Source organism: Gopherus evgoodei, chromosome 6 (assembly GCF_007399415.2).
Source record: "Gopherus evgoodei ecotype Sinaloan lineage chromosome 6, rGopEvg1_v1.p, whole genome shotgun sequence".
NCBI classification, from domain to species: domain Eukaryota; kingdom Metazoa; phylum Chordata; order Testudines; family Testudinidae; genus Gopherus; species Gopherus evgoodei.
In genome coordinates this window covers 127953413-127965615 of record NC_044327.1, presented here as the reverse complement: position 1 = coordinate 127965615, position 12203 = coordinate 127953413, and positions in this window count along the sequence as shown.

The following is a 12203-nucleotide window of genomic DNA, read 5'->3' as shown; positions in this document are numbered from 1 at the left end:
AATCCACCACAACTCTTGGTAAATTGTTCTAATGGCTAAATATTCTGTCATTAAAAAATTGCTCCTTATTTCTAGTCTAGCTTTGTCTAGTTTAAACTTCCAGATATTGGGTTGGTTAAACCTTTCTCGGCTAGATTGAAGAGCTCATTATTAAATATTTGTTTCCCAGGTAGATACTTATGGATTGTAATCAAGTCATTCCTTAATCTTAAAGAGATTGAGTTCTATTAGTCTATCAATTGAAGGCATGTTTTCTAATCCTGTAATCATTCTTGTGGCTCTTCTGTGAACTCTCTCCAACTTATTAATATTCTTCTTGAACTATGGACGCCATGACAGGATACAGTATTCTAACAGAACTCACAATAGTGCCAAATACAGAGGTAAAATAATCTCTCTACTCCTACTCGAGATTCCCCTGTTTATGCATCCAAGGGTTTCATTAGCTCTTCTGGCCACAGTGTTGCACTGGGAGCTCTTGTTCAGCTGATTATCCACTGTGACCCCCAAATCTTTTTCAGAGTCACCACTTCCAGAGGTAGAGTCCCCCCTCATGAACATATGGACTACTTTCTTTATTCCTAGCTGTATACGTGCAATGTGCATGTGCTCCAAGGATGCAAGTAAAAAAGGAAGGGATAGCATCTACCTGAGCCCCGTGAACAAATGCTTAAGAGTTTGACAGCTTTTGTCCCTCACTTTGTGGAAGGAGAAACCTGTAGCTGCACCACCTCATGAGGGGTCCTGAGAAGGTCCTGTGGGAGGACCAAGTAGTCCATCTCTGGTCTCTTTCTGCCTCCAAAGGATAGTATTCTATCAGTAGCAGACTGTTACCCCCAGTGCCTTAACTAGCTGCTGGATTGTGAGATAAGAGCTAAAGTTACACCCATTCCACACCCCTCTATCCTCATCTGGGTGGTGGTGGGGAATTCCAGGTGCACAATCCTTGCTTCACCACGATGCTGGCTGCGGCTATCCAGGAAGACTATGTAGGGGCAGGAGGTGGGGGAGGATTCTTGCTCCCCATTACACCCCTGCCGTGCAGGCCTGAGGTACACCCTTAACTCATAATTTTATCTGTTGAGCTTTGAAAGCCTTCAAGGTCTTTTCCAGCTGTTCCTTGAGGAGTGAACACTTCTCTTAACATAGGACAGAGATGTGTATTTGTGTAATCTTAGCCCATTAGCGGATATTAAAATCCTGCTTGTTGGAAGGCTGGAGGAAGACGGATGATCTAGTGGGTGGCTGCTGTAAATCCCCAAGTGAGGTTTTTTTTCCCTTCGTCATGCAAGAAATATGATTTTTGAGGCTGAGGGACTGGATTAGTAATGGGAGCTGCATACCAAGCTCCTCAAGAAGCTTTTCATTACAGAATGTAAACCCCTGATTAGAATGTGTACAGGCAAAATACAGCATAAGCAAAGGTGTCCTGACAGATGTGCCAGGTCACACAGAAAATACTTTGAAAATTAGGTATTAGCACTCTGTTAACAGGTAGACAACACTAACATACAATTACAAGGAGTTTTCCATGGACCAGCACCTGAAACATTCAGGATTCAGGATGATTTGTGAATATGGAAGTGTCACAGGAATTTTCTAAAGCACTTGGAGCTAGAACTATAAGTGTTCAGCACCCACAGATGGGGCTAGATTTTTTTTAAAAAGCTCAGCTTCTGTTTAGGCACCTAAGTAAGGGCCAGATGATCAAAAGTACAGGCTGGCAGGAAAGTTTTGAGATTTCAAGTTCCCCCTTCCATTCCACATGGGGTCAAAAGGCAAGAGGCCACAGAATATCTATTTGTTTAGGGCAACCATGTGGGAATCAGATGCCACTGAACCAGGCAGATCAGAGACTTCAGTGTAGGTCTCCCACACCCCAGGTGAATGCCCTAACTACTGGGCTATTGGCAATTTTGGGTTCCCTGCCCTCCTGAAAATAATAATAAAAAAAAAAAGCTGTTCAGTACCTGAGAAACGTTTCCTGGATACAGTTTTATTAAAACTGATATGTCCCACAAAAAGATTTGGTTTTGACAAATCACCATTTTCTGACCAAAAAACAAACAAACAAAACTTGGTGTCAAAAAATTTCCAACCAGCTCTAATCAAAAGTGCTCAGCACCAAAGCTGCTGAGCACATCTGAAAATCTGACCAATAAAGAATTCTCACTTCTCTACCATATGCACACTGCTACATCAAAGGTGCAATGCACTCCCTATGCCAGACATAAACCAGCAATGTATGCAGTGCTGCTGCAGCTGTGTTGGTTTCAGGATATTAGCTAGACAAGGTGGGTGGGGTAATATCTTTTATTAGACCACCTTCTGTTGATGAGAGAGATGAACTTTTTACACTCTGTGTAAGCTAAAAAGCTTGTCTCTCTCACCAACAGAAGCTGGTTCAATAAAAGATATTACCTCACACTTTTCCTCTCTATTAATCAATAATGATATTTTTTCTACATTGGCATCATGGAGAGAATATAGAAGAGAGCAACAAAAATGATAGAAGGGTTAGAAAATCTGACCAATGGAAAGGTTAAAAAATGGAGCATGTTTAATCTTGAGAAAAGAAGACTGAGGAGGAACTTGATAACAAGTTAAGGGTTGTTATAAAGAGGACAGTGATCAACTGTTCTCATGTCCATTGAAGGCAGCACAAGATGTAATGGGCTAATCTGCAGCAAGGATGGTAGATGTTAGGAAAAAAAATTCTAACTCTAGGGATAGTTAAGCACTAGAATGGGCTTCTAAGGGGAGGTTGTGGAATTCCCATCACTGGATGTTTTTAAGAAGAGGTTGGATAAACACCTGTAAGGGATAGTCTAGGTTTATTTGGACCTTCAGAGCAGGGGGCTGGAGTTGATGACCTGCTGAGGTCCTTTCCAGCCCTACATTTCTATGATTCTATCTTGATAAAATCAGAGGCCAGATCTGAATATTGTCTCCTTTGCATTACTTTAAAGTATTATTTAATTGTATTGGCATTTACAATTAAAAGAAAATAATTATATTGTTAACCCTCTGCCAAGAGATAAGTGATGTCTGCAGACTTGCAGATCGGCTTCCTAGTGGAGGAGAAATCAGCTATGTGGAATCAGGGTATAGCTTGTTTTACTTACACACAAAAAACAAATCTGGAAGAGTTGGTCAAGTAGCATGGAGACAATTTTTTCTCCCAGGAACTTCAGCCCAACACCGATGCACAGTGCCCAGGGAGCAACTCTGCCTCAAAAATAGACTGAAACAGAGACAGAGAGTAAGGCACTCCTGATGCTCACTGTATTCTCTACCCAGAACTCACAACTCATAGCATGTCTTCCCAAGACTGAGCATTTGATTGCACACTAGATAAAAGTACTTGGCCCCAAGTGTAACACCCTCACCCGATAACACCTTTCCTAAGAGTACAGTAGAGAAGCATCTAACTAAAAAGTCTTTTCTATGCCATTTATTATTTACATTTCACTGTCGTCTTCTGCTTCTTCTTAATATTATCAATTATATTGCAAAAGCAATGTGAGGGTAATGGGCTAACTGGATTGGAGCCTCATTGTGCTAGAAACTACACACACATACAGTAAACAACAGTCTCTTCCCAAAAGAGTTGTAGTCTCAAAGACAATATTGACTTTACTGTTCTCCTTTCCATATTAGGGGCTTAATCCTGCTGCCCTTATACACATGACTGACATCACTTAATCAAAGGGTGGATGTTCAGATACCACATTGATACAGCATATATAAATCTGTAGGCAGAGGGTGCCAAAGGTCAATATCTCAGCCAGTCCCTTGATTCCAGTTGGATTACTCATGGGAATAAGGGCATATAGACTCAGACCTAAATAGTCCTAGTGTTTTTAATTTCCCCTCATCTGGGCACCTCAGTCATTTTCATTGTAGTCCTCCTTGACTTTTCTATCCCTGATGTGCTGAGCTGACCAAACTAAATGCAGTATTTAAGGTGAGAATGCACAATACTGTTGATTTATCACTCCTACCTTTATGGTCTCCATTGCGAATCAAAAAGTTACAATCATGAAGTAAAGTTTCAGGTTGCAGATCCTATGGTATATCCACTGCAAATATGGTTTGTGAGAAGCCAAATAAGAAAAGAAAAAAGAATTTGTCATGTAATTGATATTTAGTGGATTGGGGGATATTTTGAATTATCTTTGGATAGTTTCTTTTAGCAGATAAATCAATATTCAGCCTCCACTTTTGTCAGGCTGTGATGTTGGTATGAAAAAATAAGCTTTTGTTTACATCTGAAGATTAAAAAAGGCACAGTGTTAGAATATTCAGTGGAAGCACCATGATAGATAAGGTGTCAAGGAGAGCTCCAGGAACTACAACAATGCTTTAAAAAGAAAAATAAATATACAGTGTTATCTTCTAAGCTGAAGCCTCATACAACTTCACTTTTAAATATGTATGACCTGAACTTTTCTGTTCTATCCACCCCTTCACACATTTGTAAATGTTCTCTTACAAGGCAAACCAATAAGGCAAAGAAATGGATTACCCAAGGAGATGGCCAAGGCATGTTCGCTGCAGAGATATTCAAGAGCACAGTAGATGAGACAGTTGTGGGAATGTTGTTGTAGAGGGCAAGCTTGTAATATTTGGGGTTTGGAGTGGGAGAGTGAGACATGGGATCATAATATTTTCTGGCCCTACCATTTCTGTCAAGAAGACCAAAAATTGGTAAAGCCTTCTGTCTGTCTATCTTCTTGTGTATCAATTGTACACAACTACTAAGGCAGCAGGGATTTTCAGAGGAGCCTAAGGAAGTTAGGTACCCAAGTTCCACTGCAAGTAAATGGGAGCTGGGTTCCTAACAAACTTAAGCTCAGTGATATCTTGGTAGGACTATCTCCATTCATTCTTTAGTAAGGTCTTGTGACATGGCTCTCCTGGGATTTATGGGCCTAGCCTTCAAACTTTTAAACATCAGTAGTCCTTACCCAGTGGAACTACTAGCATCAGTAGGATTTGCTGTGCCAGGCCCTAACTCTTTCACAACATATTAATACCATGTATATGTAAAAAAGTACTTCGGTTTTATAACTGGTCAGTTTAAATGGTGACAGAGTCCTGTGGCACCTGAAAGACTAACAGATGTATTGGAGCATGAGCTTTCGTGAGTGAATACTCACTTCGTCAGACGCATGTGGTGGAAATTTCCAGAGGCAGGTATAAATATGCAGGCAAGAATCAGTCTAGAGATAACAAGGTTAGTTCAATCAGGGAGGATGAGGCCCTCTTCTAGCCGTTGAGGTGTGAACACCTAGGGAGGAGAAAGTGGTTTTGTAGTTGGCTAGCCATTCACAGTCTTTGTTTAATCCTGAGATGATGATGTCAAATCTGCAAATGAACTGAAGTTCAGCAGTTTCTCCTTGGAATCTGGAGTTTAAATGGTGGCACTTCAGCCATAATTGCATTTTTCATACCACATAACTACATGTAAACTGGCTGTTATGGCTATGCTATTTTTTGTCTCTGTAGTGACAGAGTTGTGAAAGCTCATACTAACGAGTAGTGCTGGCTGAATTTTTTTTAATGACTTTTACTTATGAAAAATGCAGATATGGCAACCCTGAAACATTTCACAAATTTGTATCGATTATGCTGAATTTTCAATGTAGAAAAAACAGACAAACAAACAATCCAAACCAAATCTAAACACTTTGTGTTCATATTTTGAAAATGAAGCATTTCAGGTTTTTTAGTTCAAAGTGATTTTTGGTTTAGAAATTTCCTTCAATTATTTGAAAAATCAAAAACCTTTAAAAATGGTCATTGCACTGAAACATTTCATTTAAGGTTGAATAAAATGTTTCATTGAACCTGAAACCATTTTTTAGTTTGTTTGTTTAATTTTCAATTCACCAAAAATGGCAAAAAAATCATTTTTGGATCAACCCAAAATAATTTTTCTCCCCAATTTTTTCAGAATTGCCAGGGAATTGAAAAATCTGTTATTCACACAGCTCAAATAATGAGTGAATTTCAAAGTTGTTCATACAAAATATCTGTACAAAAAGATGGAGGATTTGCTTGTTTTGTTGTGGAAGACAAACTGGAGCAGGGAGACTATAAGAGCATGACAGCACTCCGTATTGTTCAGTTACGGACTAACCTGCTTCCAATGAAGTTAATGGTGAAATTCCCTTTCTATTCTGTGAGGGCAGAACTGGGTCCATAATGCAACAATAATGAGATAATAAGGAGGAATGAGGAAACTTTTTATGGAAAGAAAATGGGGAGTAAATGTAGAGACTCATTCCATATTCGTCGGGCAACCTAAAATCAGTTTGGCTTCCTGTCTCATGGAAGAGCCTTTTGGGAGGAGTTAGGGGATGGGGATGGGAGAAGTGGAAGTTTTTTTCTTCCTTCTAATTGTGTTAAATTTTCATGCTGCAAATTGATCATTATTATTAGTAGTAGTAATAGTAGTAGAAGTAGCTGGGCAGGAAACATTTTCTCCATCCTGTGGAAATTTGAGATTTTGAAAAACATTCCAATCCCAAACTGAAAGAAAAAGTCAAAATCTCAAAGATTTTTGTAAACCAAAAATCTGTCTCCCATCACCCTCCAAAAATTCAATTCACGTTAATGAGAAGGAAGCTAAATTGAGGTAAGGTTGCCCAAGCAATGGCATTGGCCTTTCCACCATAACCAGTGGTCATGGTGGATTCTCCGTCACAGAATTTTTAAATCAAGATTGGATGTTTCTCTAGAAGAATTATCTGGAGGACGTTCTATTGCCTGTGTTGTCATAAACAGATAGCTAAGGGTTAATGTTCTTTTACCTGTAAAGGGTTAACACAGGGAACCAAACACATGACCAGAGGACCAATCAGGAAACAAGACTTTTTCAAATCTGGGTGGAGGGAAGTTTTGGAGTGTGAGTTCTTTGTTCTTTGTCTTGGGTCTGACCCTCTCGGCTTTGAGAGTGATTTTTCTATCTCCTGGCTTTCTAATCTTCTGTTTCCAAGTTGTAAGTACAAGGATAGTAAGACAATAGGTTTATATTGTTTTTTTTTTATTTACATGTGTGTAGTTGCTGGAATGTGTTAAATTGTATTCTTTTTGGATAAGGCTGTTTATTCATTTTTTTTCTTTAAGTAATTGACCCTGTATATTGTTACCTTAATACAGAGACTATATTTTATGTCCTTTTTCATTCTTTTTATATAAAGCTTTCTTTTTAAGACCTGTTGGAGTTTTTCTTTGGTGGGGACTCCAGGGAATTGAGTCTGCAGCTCACCAGGGAATTGGTGGGAGGAAGAAGTCAGGGGGAAAATCTCTTTGTGTTAGATTTACTAAGCCTGACTTTGCATACCCTCTGGGTGAAGGGGAAGAGAGATTAGCTCTCTCTCGGTGCTTGTGTTTCAAGGACTTGAAACAGGGAGGGTAGAATCCCTTTGTTTAGATTCACGGAGCTTGCTTCTGTATATCTCTCCAGGAACCCAGGGAGGGAACACCTGGAGGGGAGGAGGGGGAAGGGAAATGGTTTATTCCCCTTTGTTGTGAGACTCAAGGAATCTGAGTCTTGGGGTCCCCCAGGGAAGGTTTTGGGGAGACCACAGTGAGCTAGGCACTGTATAATTCCTGGCTGGTGGCAGCAATTACCAAGTCCAAGCTGGTAACTAAGCTTGGAGGTTTTCATGCTAACACCCATATTTTGGACGCTAAGGTCCAGATTTGGGAAAAAAATGTTATTACATGTGTAATGAAAGGTCAGACGAGATGACCACAATAGTCCCTTCTGGCCTTAGAAATTAGGCATTTAAATGTTTATTTCAATTTTGACCTTACTGAAAATTCTCATTTTAAATTAACTTAAATATTGAAACAAAGTCATTTCAAACTGAAAAAAACACAACCTTCCTCTCCCTGCCAAAATCAAAATGGGAAACACTGACAATTTTGAAAAATTTTCCCCAAAGTTATTTTCAAGTTGAGAAATGCATTGAAAACCACCCTTTCTTGCAAAAGTTTTGATTTCAATGAATCAGCATTTTTTTTTAATTTCCAACCAGTTCTAACTATTATTATTTATGCTACTGTAGTGGCTATGGGCCACAATCATGGATCAGAGCCCCATTATGCTGGGTGCTATACAAACAGAATAATAAAACAGATTACTGGCCTGGAGAGTTTACAATCTAAGTATTAGATAAGGTATGACAGATGAACACAACACTGAGACAAGGAGAGCACCGGGAAACATTAAGACTGTTGATTAATGATAGAAAGCAGTCACAGCACACCAATTGCCTAACCATTATGTATGTCTACAGTCTTAGGCCTAGTCTATACTAGGAAACTAGGCTAGTATAAATACATCTCTCAGGAGTGTGAAAAAACCTAATCACCAGTGTAGACAGCACTAGGTTGACAGGAGAATTCTCCTGTTGTCCTAGCTACCGTCTCTCGGGGAGGTGGATTACCTATGCTGACAAGAAAACCTCTCCCGTTGGCATAGGTAGTATCTCCAGTGCAGCTGCAGTGTTTTCTCTGTAGACAAGCCCTTACTCTCTGAAAGTGGTAGAACTTCTCCAGGAAAATAGAAGCCTGCAATAAATTTATAACAATGCAAAATTATAGGCCATCTTCAAAGGAAAAGGGTGTTTGTCTGTGGAAATGGTAAGATTTTGCCATAGATTTCACTTTGCAAATGCTCAAGAAAAAAAAAAAAAGATGAGGTCTTCCTATTATTTAATTCAAGTTCCCTCATATAATTTTGATTGAAATAAACAGATGATCTTGTTATCTATATACACGTTGGAGGTCAGATCACAGCTTGTCCAGAACTGTGTTTTGGTATCAACAATACCTGAATAATTCAGCCATACATTCTAGACACTGTATTTTTATCATCACGTAAGTCTTGTCTGGGCTTCTTTTTCTCTGTCTCATTCAGAATTTTGACCTTGCTCACTGGCTACTTTCTATAACCAGAGAGCAAATTAGTCCATAATTCCCACCAAAGCATTGTAAATTAAAGAGTGGAAGCTGTGTTATTTGTATGATGCAAATAATTTGCTTCCAGATGCAATTAAATGAAGAATGAAATGGAAAGCTCTGTGGTTAGTATGTGCTATATACAAGTCTACTGAAAATATGCTCCTAATATATAGGGTCAGATTGTGGCTGGCCATGTAATAGTTTGAACAGGGCCTAAAGAGTAGAAGTTGCCTTCCATCCCTCCTCTTATGCAACCTAAGTCATGTGCACCAGACCCCTGATTCAGCAAAACACTTAAGCACATGCTTAACTGTAAGTATGTGAGGCTACTCATGTGCTTAAAGTTAAGCACTTGCTTAAGGGCATTACAGAATCAGAGTCTAGGAAAACAAGAGAGTTAGAAGTTTGGGAAACAAAGCCCAACCCTCCTATTTGCCTATTTCAAACACACTCCCCACAAAAGTTTTGCCTGAAATGTGGCTTGTGCTCCAAAGTTTAGCATCTTGAATCACTTGTATTTGTTCATTATTTCTCATTAGCATATCACACTGCACATCTGGGTTTTGGCCGGAGCTAGAAGCAAAGGTACTGAACTGCTTCACTTGTGGCGGTTCCCTGCACTGGCCCAGAGATCTTTGGCATTTTACAAGAAAGCTCATTCTTTCTGAAGTTACCAGCTCAGTTTTGCACACAGAGATGATCTAGATGGTTCAGAGAATAGACTGTTGGTTGCCCATCTGTCACCAGGCTGAGTCCTCCTCCCCCTGCTCCAAAGCATGCACTGCCATGCCCAGTTTTATGCAAGGAAGTTTGTTTCCTTAACAGAGGTTACCAAACAGAAGAACAGTCTTAATTCACTCCTTAGGCTCAGGCTTCAGGGCCACCCCACCTGGGGTCTGCGGCACTCCTGTTCCTTGCAGTTTCCCAGTGTCAGTCAGTTCTGCTCCTTTTCTAGAGCAGCAGCCCCAGGGCTGCTTCTCTAAGCCCTGATCCATTGCTCCAGGGACCCACCACAGGAGCTAGCTCCATTACAGTGTGTCAAGTATCAGAGGGTAGCCGTGTTAGTCTGGATCTGTAAAAGCAGCAAAGAATCCTGTGGCACCTTATAGACTAACAGACGTTTTGGAGCATGAGCTTTCGTGGGTGAATACCCACTTCCTCAGATGCATGTAATGGAAATATCCAGGGGCAGGTATATATATGTGTGCTAGCAAGCAAGCTAGAGATAACGAGGTCAGTTCAATCAGGGAGGATGAGGCCCTGTTCTAGCAGCTGAGGTGTGAAAACCAAGAGAGGAGAAACTGGTTCTGTAATTGGCAAGCCATTCACAGTCTTTGTTCAATCCTGAGCTGATGGTGTCAAATTTGCAGATGAACTGAAGCTCAGCAGTTTCTCTTTGAAGTCTGGTCCTGAAGTTTTTTTGCTGCAGGATGGCCACCTTAAGGTCTGCTATAGTGTGGCCAGGGAGGTTGAAGTGCTCTCCTACAGGTTTTTGTATATTGCCATTCCTAATGTCTGATTTGTGTCCATTTATCCTTTTTGTCTCTACGGAAAAGGATAAATGGACACAAATCAGACATTAGGAATGGCAATATACAAAAACCTGTAGGAGAGCACTTCAACCTCCCTGGCCACACTATAGCAGACCTTAAGGTGGCCATCCTGCAGCAAAAAAACTTCAGGACCAGACTTCAAAGAGAAACTGCTGAGCTTCAGTTCATCTGCAAATTTGACACCATCAGCTCAGGATTGAACAAAGACTGTGAATGGCTTGCCAATTACAGAACCAGTTTCTCCTCTCTTGGTTTTCACACCTCAACTGCTAGAACAGGGCCTCATCCTCCCTGATTGAACTGACCTCGTTTTCTCTAGCTTGCTTGCTAGCACACATATATATACCTGCCCCTGGATATTTCCATTACATGCATCTGAGGAAGTGGGTATTCACCCACGAAAGCTCATGCTCCAAAACATCTGTTAGTCTATAAGGTGCCACAGGATTCTTTGCTGCTATTACAGTGTGTCTTTCCCTCCCCAGACAACTTGTCTCAGTCCATCTCTCAACTGCCCTATATCAGCGTTTTATAGGCCCAGGGGTAGCCCAGCACTTTTTTACCTGGCTTTTAATTGGCAGTGGACATAATATGCTGGACTTTAACAAGGCTTTTGAAACAGTCACACATGACATTCCTGGGCTGTAGACAACAAACTGAGAGAACTGAGCTATAGACAACAAAACAAAATTCAACTAAGACAAATGGAAGGTGCTACACTTAGGGAAGGAAAACCAAATGCACAAATACAGAATGGGGGATAACTGGCTTGGCAGCAGTACTGCTGAGAAGGATCTGGGAGTTGTGGTGGATCCCAGCCTCAATTTGAGTCAACAATTCAATGCTGTTCGAAAGAAAAGTAAATGCAATTGTAGGTTGCATTAACAGAGGCATAGCATGCATGTCACGGGAGGTGATAGTAAAACAGGGATGATAATATTTCCTCTTTTTGGCTGGAAAATTCTTTGGGGTTAGGATTGGCTTACTAAGGCACTAGTCCAGGACTTGGACGATTTGGGTTCAAGTCCCTGTTCTGCCACAAATTTTCAGTGTAACTTTGGGCATGTCACTTAGCCTTTCTGTTGAATTGGAAAAAATAATATCCCCCTATCTCGCTGGGGGATTGTGATGAAATGTTTAATAATAGTCTGACACTCAGATACTGAAGTGATAGGGATAATATAACTGCCTCAGTAGATATTCTGAGAAGGAACTGGTAGAAAAGGCATTTTTCTGCAGTTCCTAAGTGCTATCATTCTCAAGCTAGAGAGAAAAAAGGGATACTGCTTCCCATAACTAGCATCAGGTTACTTTGTTTTATTTTGATACCAGAGTCTTCTCTAAAATGAACAATATATTGGTCTAATAATCCTTTGCACAATCTTCATGATAAGTGGTTGTCTTATCTAATTACCCTGAGTCTACCTATCCATCACTGGAAGACAAATAGTCTTTTGCTTTATGTATATTGCTAGTAGGGTATTGGCGTTTGCATGATTTTCATATTTCCTGAATGATATGAAGGTCCTATCTGATTCCTGACCTGCCATTGTTATTTTTGTTTTATTTCTCCTTTAATGATGTTCATAGTTTTTGGTTTGTTTATTTATTTGTTTATTTGCTCCTTCTTTTACTCTCTTTCTCCCTTTATTACAGTAGTAAAAATGAAAA